The sequence below is a fragment of the Sarcophilus harrisii genome, chromosome 6, assembly GCF_902635505.1.
Source record: "Sarcophilus harrisii chromosome 6, mSarHar1.11, whole genome shotgun sequence".
In the NCBI taxonomy this organism is placed as follows: Eukaryota; Metazoa; Chordata; class Mammalia; order Dasyuromorphia; family Dasyuridae; genus Sarcophilus; species Sarcophilus harrisii.
The window spans coordinates 59,606,058-59,618,189 of record NC_045431.1 but is presented as its reverse complement, the minus strand read 5'-3'; positions in this window follow the sequence as shown (position 1 = coordinate 59,618,189).

Here is a 12,132-nt window from a genome sequence, read left to right as displayed (position 1 = left end):
TACTTCAACAACAATACTATATGATGACCAGTTCTGATGGACCTGGCCATCCTCAGTAACGAGATCAACCAAATAATTTCCAATGGAGCAGTAATGAACTGAACCAACTATGCCCAGAGAAAGAACTTTGGGAGATAACTAAAAACCATTACATTGAATTCCCAATCCCTATATTTATGCCCACCTGCATTTTTTATTTCCTTCACAAGCTCATTGTACAATATTTCAGAGTCTGATTCTTTTTCTACAGCAAAATAATGTTTTGGTCATGTGTACTTATTGTGTATCTAATTTATATTTTAATGTATTTAACATCTACTGGTCATCCTGCCATCTAGGGGAGGGGGTGTGAGGGTAAGAGGTGAAAAATTGGTACAAGAGGTTTGGCAATTGTTAATGCTGTAAAGTTACCCATGCATATATCCTGTAAATAAAAGGCTATTAAATTTTAAAAAAAAAGTTCAGATCTTTTATTGCTTCCTCCAAAATAGCCTGGTTAGTTTTCTTGGTGACCTATCTCCCTCTGAATGTCTCCACATCCAAAGGTTTGTCCTTCAGCCTCCAGCCAGCACAAAGATGGAAAATGGAATGAATCTCTTGTCTCCTTGCCTGGGGCTGGGCAGCTCTCTGGAGAGCCTTTCAGACAGGCCTTGGTCTTTAGTGGGGGAAATGCAGGAGGCCATCCACCATGGTGGTGTGAGATGAAGTGAATGAATCTGACTCCACCTCCGAGAGTGGGCTTGTGGGCTTCCTTCCAGAGTCCTCCTGTGTCTGTCCCAGAGTGCCTCTGTGTTTGTCCCAAAGTGCTTCTGTGTCTGTCCCAGAGTGCCTCTTGCTTATATGAATTCTCTAAAGATGTGAACACAAGCATTGTTTCTATCAGTTCCACTTAGTAGCTTGTTTCAAGTTCTGGCCCATAACATCTCCTTGTAAGATCTGATCAATCATACTGAATCATGCTAAATTAGATAATTATTGTCTCTATCAACTCTGATGAGTTAACACTTTGTAAGGATTGCAACATCTCCCCCTTTCTTTTGATTTAGAACATAGGTGGTCATGACCTCCCTGACTTCTCAAGGAGGTGAGAACCCCAAAAAGAAGGTGATCACACCTTCTCTGACTGCTCAAAAAAGAAGTGAAAACACAATTGTTTCTGTGATTGTCATTTGTCCTTTGTTGCCAAAAGAGACTGTAACAATAGGAAGGTGATTCCATGACATGCAACTGAACTGCATTTGAATAAAGGAAGATAGTTCAAGAGTCCAATGACTAGCTGTAGATCAGGATGACTAGAGAAGGCTCTGGATGCAGTGGGAGACTTTCACTTTTTTAAGCTAAGTTCTTTAAGAGGTTTCAGTGTAACATCCATTCACAACCAGTCATTGATTAAACATATGTAAGAAATGAGGCAAAGAATGGCCTTTTTTTAAACCAGTAAAACAATATCAAGCTGGGAGGGGAAGACCCTTAGGGTTTCTGATCAAATCGGAAGCAATTATAATTTACATTCATTCTGAAGTAAAATGAAAGAAAAACAGAAAGATAAAAATATTTGTTTTCTTTGACCTTAGGTAGTAGAATTAAGAACAATGAGTGTAAAGGAGCAAATTTACAAGTTTGATGTAAAAAAAAAAAAAAAAAACACTCAAGAACTTTCCAGCAAGCAAAACTATTCTAAAGTGTGTGTGTGTGTGTGTGTGTGTGTGTGTGTGTTAATCAAAAATTGTCTGACCATCAGTAATGTATATTAAAGAAGAAATTTTCAGTATGAGTAGCACTAGTTGATTGCTGAATTTCCTAAATATTGTGACTTTCCTTCTACTAGACTTTATAAGGACAAATTTTACAACTCATTTTTGTAACATGATTAATAAGCATATATCACATGTTAGCGTTCTTGCCCCCACCACTCATCTCATCTAGGAATGGGGGCTCTCTTTCTTTTCAGGGAGGAGAGAGCTCCTCCTGAATAATGAAAAAAAAATGGAAAGAAAGAGATGTTTCACTTCACAAGGCTAGTTGGCAAAACAAAGTACCTGAAAAATAGCTATTAATACAATTTTGAGAACTCTGGTTATAAATATGCACATATGGATGGCAGCATATATAATGCTTACAAGTGACAATAAATGGGTCTGAATAATTGCATTAACTTTTTTCCAATTTGCCATTTATTGGAAAAGTGACCTTTCCAAGGGTGGCTAATTCATTTAAGCTATTATACCAATGAGCAATACTTGTGGTACAAAAGCATTTCATTTCTGTTAAGATCATCCAATTAGCAACCACAGGCTCTCTCAGGAGAAATTGTGCAGGGTCAGTGTTGTTAGTTACAGTTTTCTCATTGCCTAATCTAGTTATGCTGGTAGGCAATGATGTGCTTTAAGTCATATAAACTTTGCTCAGCCTTTGAATCACAGAACAAATTTCTGTCTTGGGGTCTGTACTGGCACTGTTTCTTTCTCTTGTTTTATTCACATCAGGAAAAAATACAATCAGAGAGGGAAAGGGATTTACCCATGATCACACAGCTAATTAGTGACAGACTAAGGACCAGAGCTCAGATTTCCTAATGATAACTTCTGTTCTTTCTCATGTACCAGACTTTCTTTTAGGAATAAAGTCAAAGCCGATATACTTACATTCACTGAGAGTGAAGCAGAAAAAACTAAAAATGTACCCTAGAAAGGTACAGAACTATAAGTGAATACTGATTTATATTGCTCTTGCTAATTCATACCTCTATTTATCAAGTTGGGATTTTTTTTTCATAATACACATATACCACATATATGTATTTGTGTATGTACATATGTGTGTGCACATGTATATATGGTCCAAGTGGTCACAGTGGATAGAACATAAGACCTGCAGTCAGGAAGACCTGAATTTAAATCCAGTTCAGACACTTACTAGTTATGTGATATTGAGCAAATCACTTAATCTTGATTGTCTCAGTTTCCTCATCTGTAAAATAAGCTGGAGAATAAAATGAAAAGAAAATCCCAAATGAGATCAAGAAAAGTTGGATATTAAAGAAATGATTCAACAAAAATAGGTACCCATATATTTAGCAATGAATTTATTCTCTATTTCCTTAACCTATGTAAACATTTGCTACCACTTCAGGAAAATTTGTGCCCTTTACATTTCCAAATGCCCCATTTATTATCCTTCTGTGTCAAAACTCTAAATGATTGAAAAGTTGGTAATAAAGATTTATAGTTCTGCTATTTCATATACCCATATCTGTTTATGGAATTATGGACTTCCAATTTCATTCATTCAATTATTAATTCTTCCAGATGAAAAACTTTTTTTATTTTGTTGTTGTTATTATGTTTTGTTTTTAGTGTGGTCTCAGCATAGGTTTTTCCTAAAAAATCATAATTTTACTTACTGGGTAATAAGTTGAACTTAGAGCACTGAAGATCTGAGTCTCAGTAATATCTCTGACATGTTAGTTATGTGAGCAAGGGAAGTAAAATGCTGGGCATGTAGTAGGCAATTAATAAATTCTTTTTGACTGACACAGTTACTTAACCCACTTTAAACTTTCCTTATCCATGAAATGATATGATTTCTCCTTTACAATATTATACCATGATATTCAAATTAGGTAAGGTATATTGAAGCATTTTATAAACTTTGCTATAAAGCATTTTATAAACATTTCATGGTCATCTCCCAGAGTTCTTTCGCTAAGTGTAGCTGGTTCTATTCATTACTGCTCTATTGAAACTGATTTGGTTCATCACATTGTTTTTTGTTTTTTTTTTTGTTTGTTTGTTTGTTTTTGTTTTTTAAAATATATATAGCATTTTATTTACAAGTTATATGCATGGGTAATTTCACAGCATTGACAATTGCCAAACCTTTTGTTACAATTTTTCCTTTCCTTCCCCCCACCCCCTCCCCCAGATGGCAGGTTGATCAACATGTGTTAATTATGTTAAAGTATAAATTAAATACAATATTAGTATTCATGTCCAAACAGTTATTGTGCAGCACAATATTGTGCAGCACAATTGTTTGTCATTCTGCTACTTGCGTGTACAATTCATGTTCGTTACAGCACATCGAGCCTGCACTGACTGTGGGGAGAGTCATCACTAATAGCCTCTGCGTTATTGCTATGTGCTTGTGTAATACCTCCCATGCTGATGGGTTTGTGCATACCTGTTTCTAAAAAGACCCTTCAGCCAGAAACCCACTAGCAATCCCCACTTCCCTTTGGTGCTTTTCATCTCCCTTCCTGAGATGTCAGGGAGGGTGTGATCATCTCCTTTTTCAATGCTTTCACCTCCCTTCCTGAGAAGTCAGGGTATGTGTGGGGGGAATGATCACCTCCTTTTCAGTGTTTTCACCTCTTTTCCTGAGAAGTCAGGGAGTTCGTGATCACTTCCCCTTGGGGGCTCTCACTTCCCTGAGAGGTTAGGGATGGTGTGACCACCTGTGTTCTAAAACAAAAGAAAGTGGGACATGTAATGGACTGAAAATGAGAAAATGCACTGAGGTTTGGACAAACAAGCACTTAAAGCTAATTACCAATTGGACAATACTCTATTAGCATTTGCTTGGAAAATGGCCCACCCCATCATTCTGTTTGGATTCTATCTGTTGGTGTATAGAGTGAGGAGGATGGGGCAGAAGAGGGTGGAGCAGGAAAAGCAAGGTGACTCAGGCCCAGAGAAGAAAGAGGAGATTCCTGTGTCCACTCTCTCTCCTCTAGCTTCAACAAATAATAAAAATCAAGGACTTTTGCTTATGCTGACTCCGGCTGATTTTAAATTATCCACAGTACTAACATGGTCATCACAGATATGGAAGTTGGGGTAACATATAGCTGAGAGATTTATGCCATATGTTAGAAAGCAGTGAAAAGAAGTAGCAATTGCTGCTGAAAAAAAAAAAGAAAACAATATGTCACTTATACACTATAGTTGGCATGTTGTAATGCAAATATTAGATCAAAGGGGAAAATATGTGTGCCTTAAGACTGCCAGGAGAGCCAAAAGAATGATGTTCGAGCTATTCTGAAAACTGGATATTGTACTTAAAACTTTAATGTTATCTCAGACCCAGTATTCTGTACATTGTTCATGGGGAAAGGAAAAAAAAAGTCATCAAGATAAACATCAGCTAAACACTCAAGGGTCCAGGTCTACAACTGTGAAATGTTCAAGATGGAGAGAAGAAATCAATATAGGATATAGTCTGAACTAAACAGAATACAAGAGGAAATAACTTCTGTGATCCCAAATATATGTTGTTTTCCCAAATGTAAGTGACAGAGAAGAGCAAAAATGAATTCATTCATAGTCAGTAAATGCATACTATGGAATAAAGATTGTTTTTTTTTTCTCCTAGTCTATAGTATTCTACAAAACTATAGATTAACCAGTAGGATGCATTTTGTAAATTTTATGTACAAACATATATATATATATATATATATATATATATATATATATATATATATATTATACATTTCTACACAAATATGTATACATGTATATTTACATATAAAACTATGTATGTGTATATATATATATATATATATAATCATACAAATACAAACATACATATACACATACAGAGAGACAGAAAGTCAGACAGCCAGAGAGACACAGAGACAGAGATAAAGACAGCAAAAAAGGGAGAGAGGGAGAGAGAGAGAAAGAGAAAGAGAGAGAGAGAGAGAGAGAGAGAGAGAGAAAAGACACGGGGACACAGAGAGGGAGAGGAAGGAAGGGAGGGAGGGAAAGAGAGAAAAAGGGAAAGAAGGAGAGAGAGAGAGAAAGAAAGAAGAGAGGGAAGGCAGAGTGAACATAAAGATATACAAAAATAGAAACAGACACAGACACAGGCAAACAAAGAGACAAATACGGAAAGTGACACACACAGAGACACAGACAGAGAGACAGAAAGACAGTGCCAAGATTATTGATAGAACTGAATAAGAAAAAGGGAGGAAAAGAGAAATCCAATGAAATATAAGTGGAAGAACATAAGGTATCTAATCCTATGTTCAATTATTTTAGGGGTTATTTTTTTCCTTTCTTTTTTGATCCTTATTAGTAAAGGAAGCAAAAAAAAAAAATTGTGGTGAGAATACTAGTTCTTTACTTGCATGCTTTCTTAAATCAAATCAGGAAGATGTGTATTCAAATCTGTTCTCTCACATTTACTAGCTGTGGCAACCCACTTCTCTCCCAGATTGGCTTCTGATTCTCTGGGATTCTCCACTATATATCATTTACCATATCACTGAGTTAAATACTTCTACCTAACAATACCTTCCTTTCATTGATCAGGAACTTTCCATTTTGAGTACATTTTCAAGGCAGATATAGTTCACTTCTCTCTCAGATCCACTCCTAACTTGCTCTAATTATCATCCTTTAATGCTTATTATATGACTAATCCATCATACTTCCTATTATCATTTTCCTTCACAATGTTCTTTACTCACGTACTTTCTTAAAGTTCCTCATTAATTATGTTAATCTCCTCACACCTGCCTTAGCACTTTGCATTTGACCCTTTTATGTAATATCAATTTTTATTTTATCAGTCATTTGTATTCCATATTTTGCTGTCTAAAGATAATTTTGATTTGTTTAAATACTCTGAATTTCTGAGAGTTAAAGGAACTGTTGGTAAGAATTAAAGGCCAGATTTGAAAACAGACCTTGAATTTATTATTACATATTTAAATTAAATATGAAGGGAACCTCTAAAACAATGACAATTCACCTGTGGAAAGAGATGATTGAAAGGGGCATTGCATAGTCACAGGTAGGTAACAATGTGCATTATCAAATAGAATGTACATAATAATAAAATCATAGAATTAATTGAGTTTTGAATATCTTTGTCCTGTCAAATGTGACAGAAAGAATGAAATATTTCTCTTTCTCCTCATGTCTTTAAGTATTTTTTTCTGAAAAAAAAAAAAAAGCCTTTCCTTACTAGTCAGATCTTTCTCTCTGAGATTATCTCCAATTTATCCTATCTAGATCTTGTCTTCATTTACATAGTTGTTTGCATTTGGAAGTCCCCATTAGATTAGATTCTGAACTCATTGAGGGTGAGGATAGGATTTTGTTGTTCTATTTTGTTCGTTTTTATCTTTCTTTGTAGCCCCAGTGGTAAGCATAGTGTCTGATATAAAGCAGCTAATTAATAAATAGAGACAGATTCACAGAGTGATTGACTAATGGACTGACTATATTCCACACTGGAACAGATTAAGCTTGTATCTACATTATTCAATGGCAGAAAGAGAAGCATTACAATATAGTAGATTCAATGAGTTTTAGTGCCAGAAAAGTCCTTTGAGATCATTTAGTCCAACCCATTAATTTTTATAGAAGAGGAAATTGGAACACTGAGGAATTGGCACTGTCCAAAGAAACACATCTTTCTGGGCCTCCTAAAATCTAGCCCAATTCTCTTTCTAATACACAATACTATGATCTCAAATGAAATAATAGTCTAATAACTACCATGCTAGAGAATTTAAGTGAGTATGAGCTCAGGTTGTTTAAAGCTCAGGCAAATAAAGTAGAGTGTTTATATTGTTGAGATCAAGAAGAACTTTACAAAAGAAATGAAAAATAATTGGTCAATAATTACATTATTCTATTGAAATACTCCAAAAGAATTAATATCTTACAGGAAAATGCCTTTATTTCCATGTACTTTTATTTGTAAAAATTAACCAATCTCTTTGTTTTATTTTACTTTTTATGTCTGTATGGATGATTAACTATAATTTGTTTCATTCCATATTAAACAAAACAGATAAAAACTTAGCAATTAAAACTAAGATACAGGAGAGAAAAAAGCTTTGGAACCCTGGAATTATAGGGAATCTAAAGGGACATAAACATTCAGTAACAGATAATGATTTTCAAAAAATCTTCAGTTTGTACCAGCATTCCTTCTATTACAATGAAGCTTCTAACAATAAAAATAGATCTTAAAATTCATTGACATTATATTCATACTTTAATTTTTTGAGAATAAATACATTTCCAAGATTAAAATACTATACCAAGTGAATTATAAATGCAATGTATATAATGGGGGATTAGCAAAGGCAAAGATTCTTGTGGTATTATGTGGTTAGGAAGACTTCAAGGAAGAGGTATTATTTGAATTATCATTCAAGGAAAGAGAAGCTGTGCAGAAATATAGTTGTACCAAAGCTCTGATTCTTCATAGAGATCTATAAGAAATGTCAAAGAGATCAATTTTTAATATGTTACAGAGAGGAACACTGTTTCATTATGGCTTAGACTAAACAGCTTGTCAAATTTCCTTTTGATCCTGAATTGTCAGTCTATGATTTTATATTTTCTACTTATAACTATGACTCATCTCTTGTGATATTGAAGTAGAGTAAATATTTAAAGTGAATCATCTGATTGTTCCCCACCTACTAGCCCTCACTTCAAGGGTAATGCTTCCTTGAGGGCTGGTAAACTAGAAGGCTTTGGTAGGAGGTCATGATTGTATGATCAATATCTTAAAATGAGCAGATGGGCTTTCAATTTAAGAGTCATTATTTTTTTTTATCCATTAGAGCTAGAGAGCATGAAACATTAGTGGAAAAAAATCTACCTTTCTTTTAGCCTTGCATTCTCCTGTTAGTTCCAAGTGAAGAATAACTGGCTAAAAGAGAGAATTCAATGATTATCCCCACCCCCACTCCCACTTTTCTCTTCCAAGTACAGCTCAGTTTCATCAACACGATCAGTACCAAATAGGTTTTACCTGTTTGGAAACTTTATGTCATTAATAAAACCTGATTGCCAGAATTTCCACATAAGTAAGTTCAAGAGTCGTAACGTAAGAGAAGAAGAATCCAATATTCTTATGATAATCCATTTTTGTCATTTCCTGATTCCCTTTTTTGAGGACAATAGAATCAAGGAAAAACAATACACTAAAATTCCTTTAAAATGTGGAGGTTAAAGGCTTCCCAAGGACAAATGGCATTACATCAGGCCTTTATTGAATGTAACTGTCATATTTCAGGACAGGATTTGACCCATGACATACCCACATCACTATAATGATAAACTAAGAGGTCCTATTTACTTTGACCCTTTCTGTATGAAGTCATTTTGTACCAAACAGACTTAACATCTCAAGCATCAAAATTGTTGTTAGTTAAGACAAATTTAAGAAAAAATAAAATAAAAAATTTAAAGTTTGCAGTTTCAATTATTATTAATCACCATCATTTCTATTCAATATATTTCTAATAAACTAACTTTGTCAGTTAAATTTCAGAAGGAGCTGTGCTCCACCATGTACATCCATGATAAGAAAATAAATATGGTTAAAAAAAAGAAGAGAAATGAGAACAAAAAGAGCTTTTCTGTCACTCCTATATAATTATGTTAGATTGCTACATAAAGGAGTGTGATTCAGGTATGTCAAAGGCAGATATAATCAGAGATCCCAAATCTTCCCAGAGCTTTCCTTTTCTATCCACTATTTTTCCAATTAAGTATAAATTAAATTCTCCAATCCTACCATAATGCTTCAGGTTTCAGTTCATAAAAAAACATTTAATTCAGAAGTTAAGGTTTTATTTTAGTGGTCACTCAGTTTAATATAAAGGGTGAATGAGTATTATAAAGGGTGAATGAGTATCCAAATGTGTATACATGCATACTTAGCCAAGAAGAAATGGAAGCTTTTATTGGAGTCTGAATTCCTGGGAAAATAGTATTTTGTTGCAAAATCATCTCCCCGCAGCTATGTGAGATACAAATAATTCTGGCTTTGTATTTAGAGTGCATAGATATGAATCTGTGAGAATGTGTTTCATTTGTTTAAATGTGCCTACATTTATAAATCTAAAAAGATATTTTAATTCATAGAGATAGATGGATATGAATTTAAAGATATACATATCTAAAGAGCTACTTGGATCTACCTTTACACATATATAGATATAGATTTAGATAAATATATGGATATCAATTTCTGGATATACATTTTATAGATATACATATATATGTACGTAGATGTACATATAGATAAGCACATTTTCCTTTATATATGAATTTGACAAGGACTTTGGTGGTTAAAAAAAAAAAAAAAATCTTATTTTCTGGATCTCATTAGATAGCCTAGAGTCTGTGAGTATCTTTCAGACTGCATCTATACAGGAACTGTTTCCCAAGGTAAAGTGCTAAGAACACTTCTCTGGAAGCATTTCTCTTCTCAAGATTCTTGAGATCAGGGAACTGAGATGTCTCTGGTAGAGTCTGAGGGAAGATGATATTCAAAGTAGTGATAGTATTGGTTGTTTTACTTTTCTGATATATGTTTCTTCCTATCTTTCCTTTATTGCTTCAAATAGATTGGTTTATTTGCATTATGGGTTACAATCAGTGGCAATCCAAATTAGAGGTCTATCTCAATCCTATACCTTGTTTCCTCTTATTTTTTTCCATTGTATTGTTGCTGTGCATTTCAAAAGGACATATATGTATATAATGTATAGACACACACATATATGAATACACACACACACATACACACACTCACACAAACATATATCCTCAAAGGAGGACACGTGAAGGAAAAAATGTGTTTAAATTTAAATGAAATGAATGGAAACAATGTGGTATAATGGAAAGCATCAGAATCAGGATGCCTAAGTTCCAATCTTATTCCTGACAGTAACAAGCTTAGACCTCTTCATCTCAGATCCCTTACTTGTAAAGATAGCTTTGGGTGTATACCATCTAAATTCCAATGAGTAGGTAACTCTTTATGAGATGAATGGGAGGTAAAGACATTTTTATTAATACATAAAAGAATGAGGGAAAGCTCTTGGGAGGAGATGCCAACAAGGTTAAAGATGATGGACAATATCAATTCCCACTTATTAATAATCATAATTATTTTTAACATTATGTTTCGAATAACTATAATGAAACAATAAGCTGAAAATGAGAGAATGCATTCAAATAAGGTTAGGGATGCCATTAGAGTATAAATAATGGCATAAGTATACAAGTAAGTATAAGTCAAAGAAACAGATGGTTTTCATGCAGAAAATGCTAATAATAGTAAAATACAAATATAACTGTAGCCATAAAAAGAACAAGGAGTAATGAAATCATAAGATTTTAAATGATGTGAACATGATCATTGAGTAGAACTAATCAAATAACATGCATTTGATCTTTTTAAAGTATCCTCATTCTTTGATTTTTTTTTTTCTGATCTTAGATCATTTGATTGCATGGTCCTTTCAGCCAAGAAAATTTGTCATTGTCAACTTATATTTCTGTATAATGAACACATCACTTTTTTGTTCATTACCTTGAATGAGTGATTCTAATGAAAGAAGTCCATTTTGTTTTGAATGATTCTAGTATTGCTTCTGACTTTTTTTTTCCTTTCTTTCAATAAGGGTCATATTGTAAATGGTTGACAAATAACTTACAGAGTGTTATCCTATAATAGTTTTCTTATCAGTAGCATCCAGAAACAGAATCAAGAGTGATTCTCTGTTTTACATAATTACACATTTATAACATATATCTGATTGTTTACCATTGCAGAGATGGGAAAGGGAAGGATAGAGTTTATGAAGTCAACTTTTTTTTATTTTTAAACAAATATTTTATTTAGGTATATGTTTATGTGAAGATTTTTTTCCATTTTTAAAATTTTTGATAACAAATGTCTCCCCTACCCCAGATAACAAATAATAAAATAGGGGTTAACACGTGTAATTATTCTAAACATATTTCCACATTTATCATGTAGGACAAGAAAGAACATATCAAAAAGGAAAAAAACAAGAAAGAAAGCAAAAAGCAAACTAACAGCAAAAAGGCACTATGTTTTTGACTATGTTTTGTTTTTATACTATGTTTTGATCCACATTCATTCCCCATAACCTCCTTTCTGGATACAGATCACTCTCTCCATCACAAGTCTATGAGAATTGGCCTGAATCTCCAACTTGTTGAAAAGAGCCAAATCCATCCTAGTTCATTGTCACATAATGTTGTTGTTGCTGTATACAATATTTTCTTGGCTCAACTCACTTCACTTATTATTAGTTCATGTAAATCTCTACAAGCC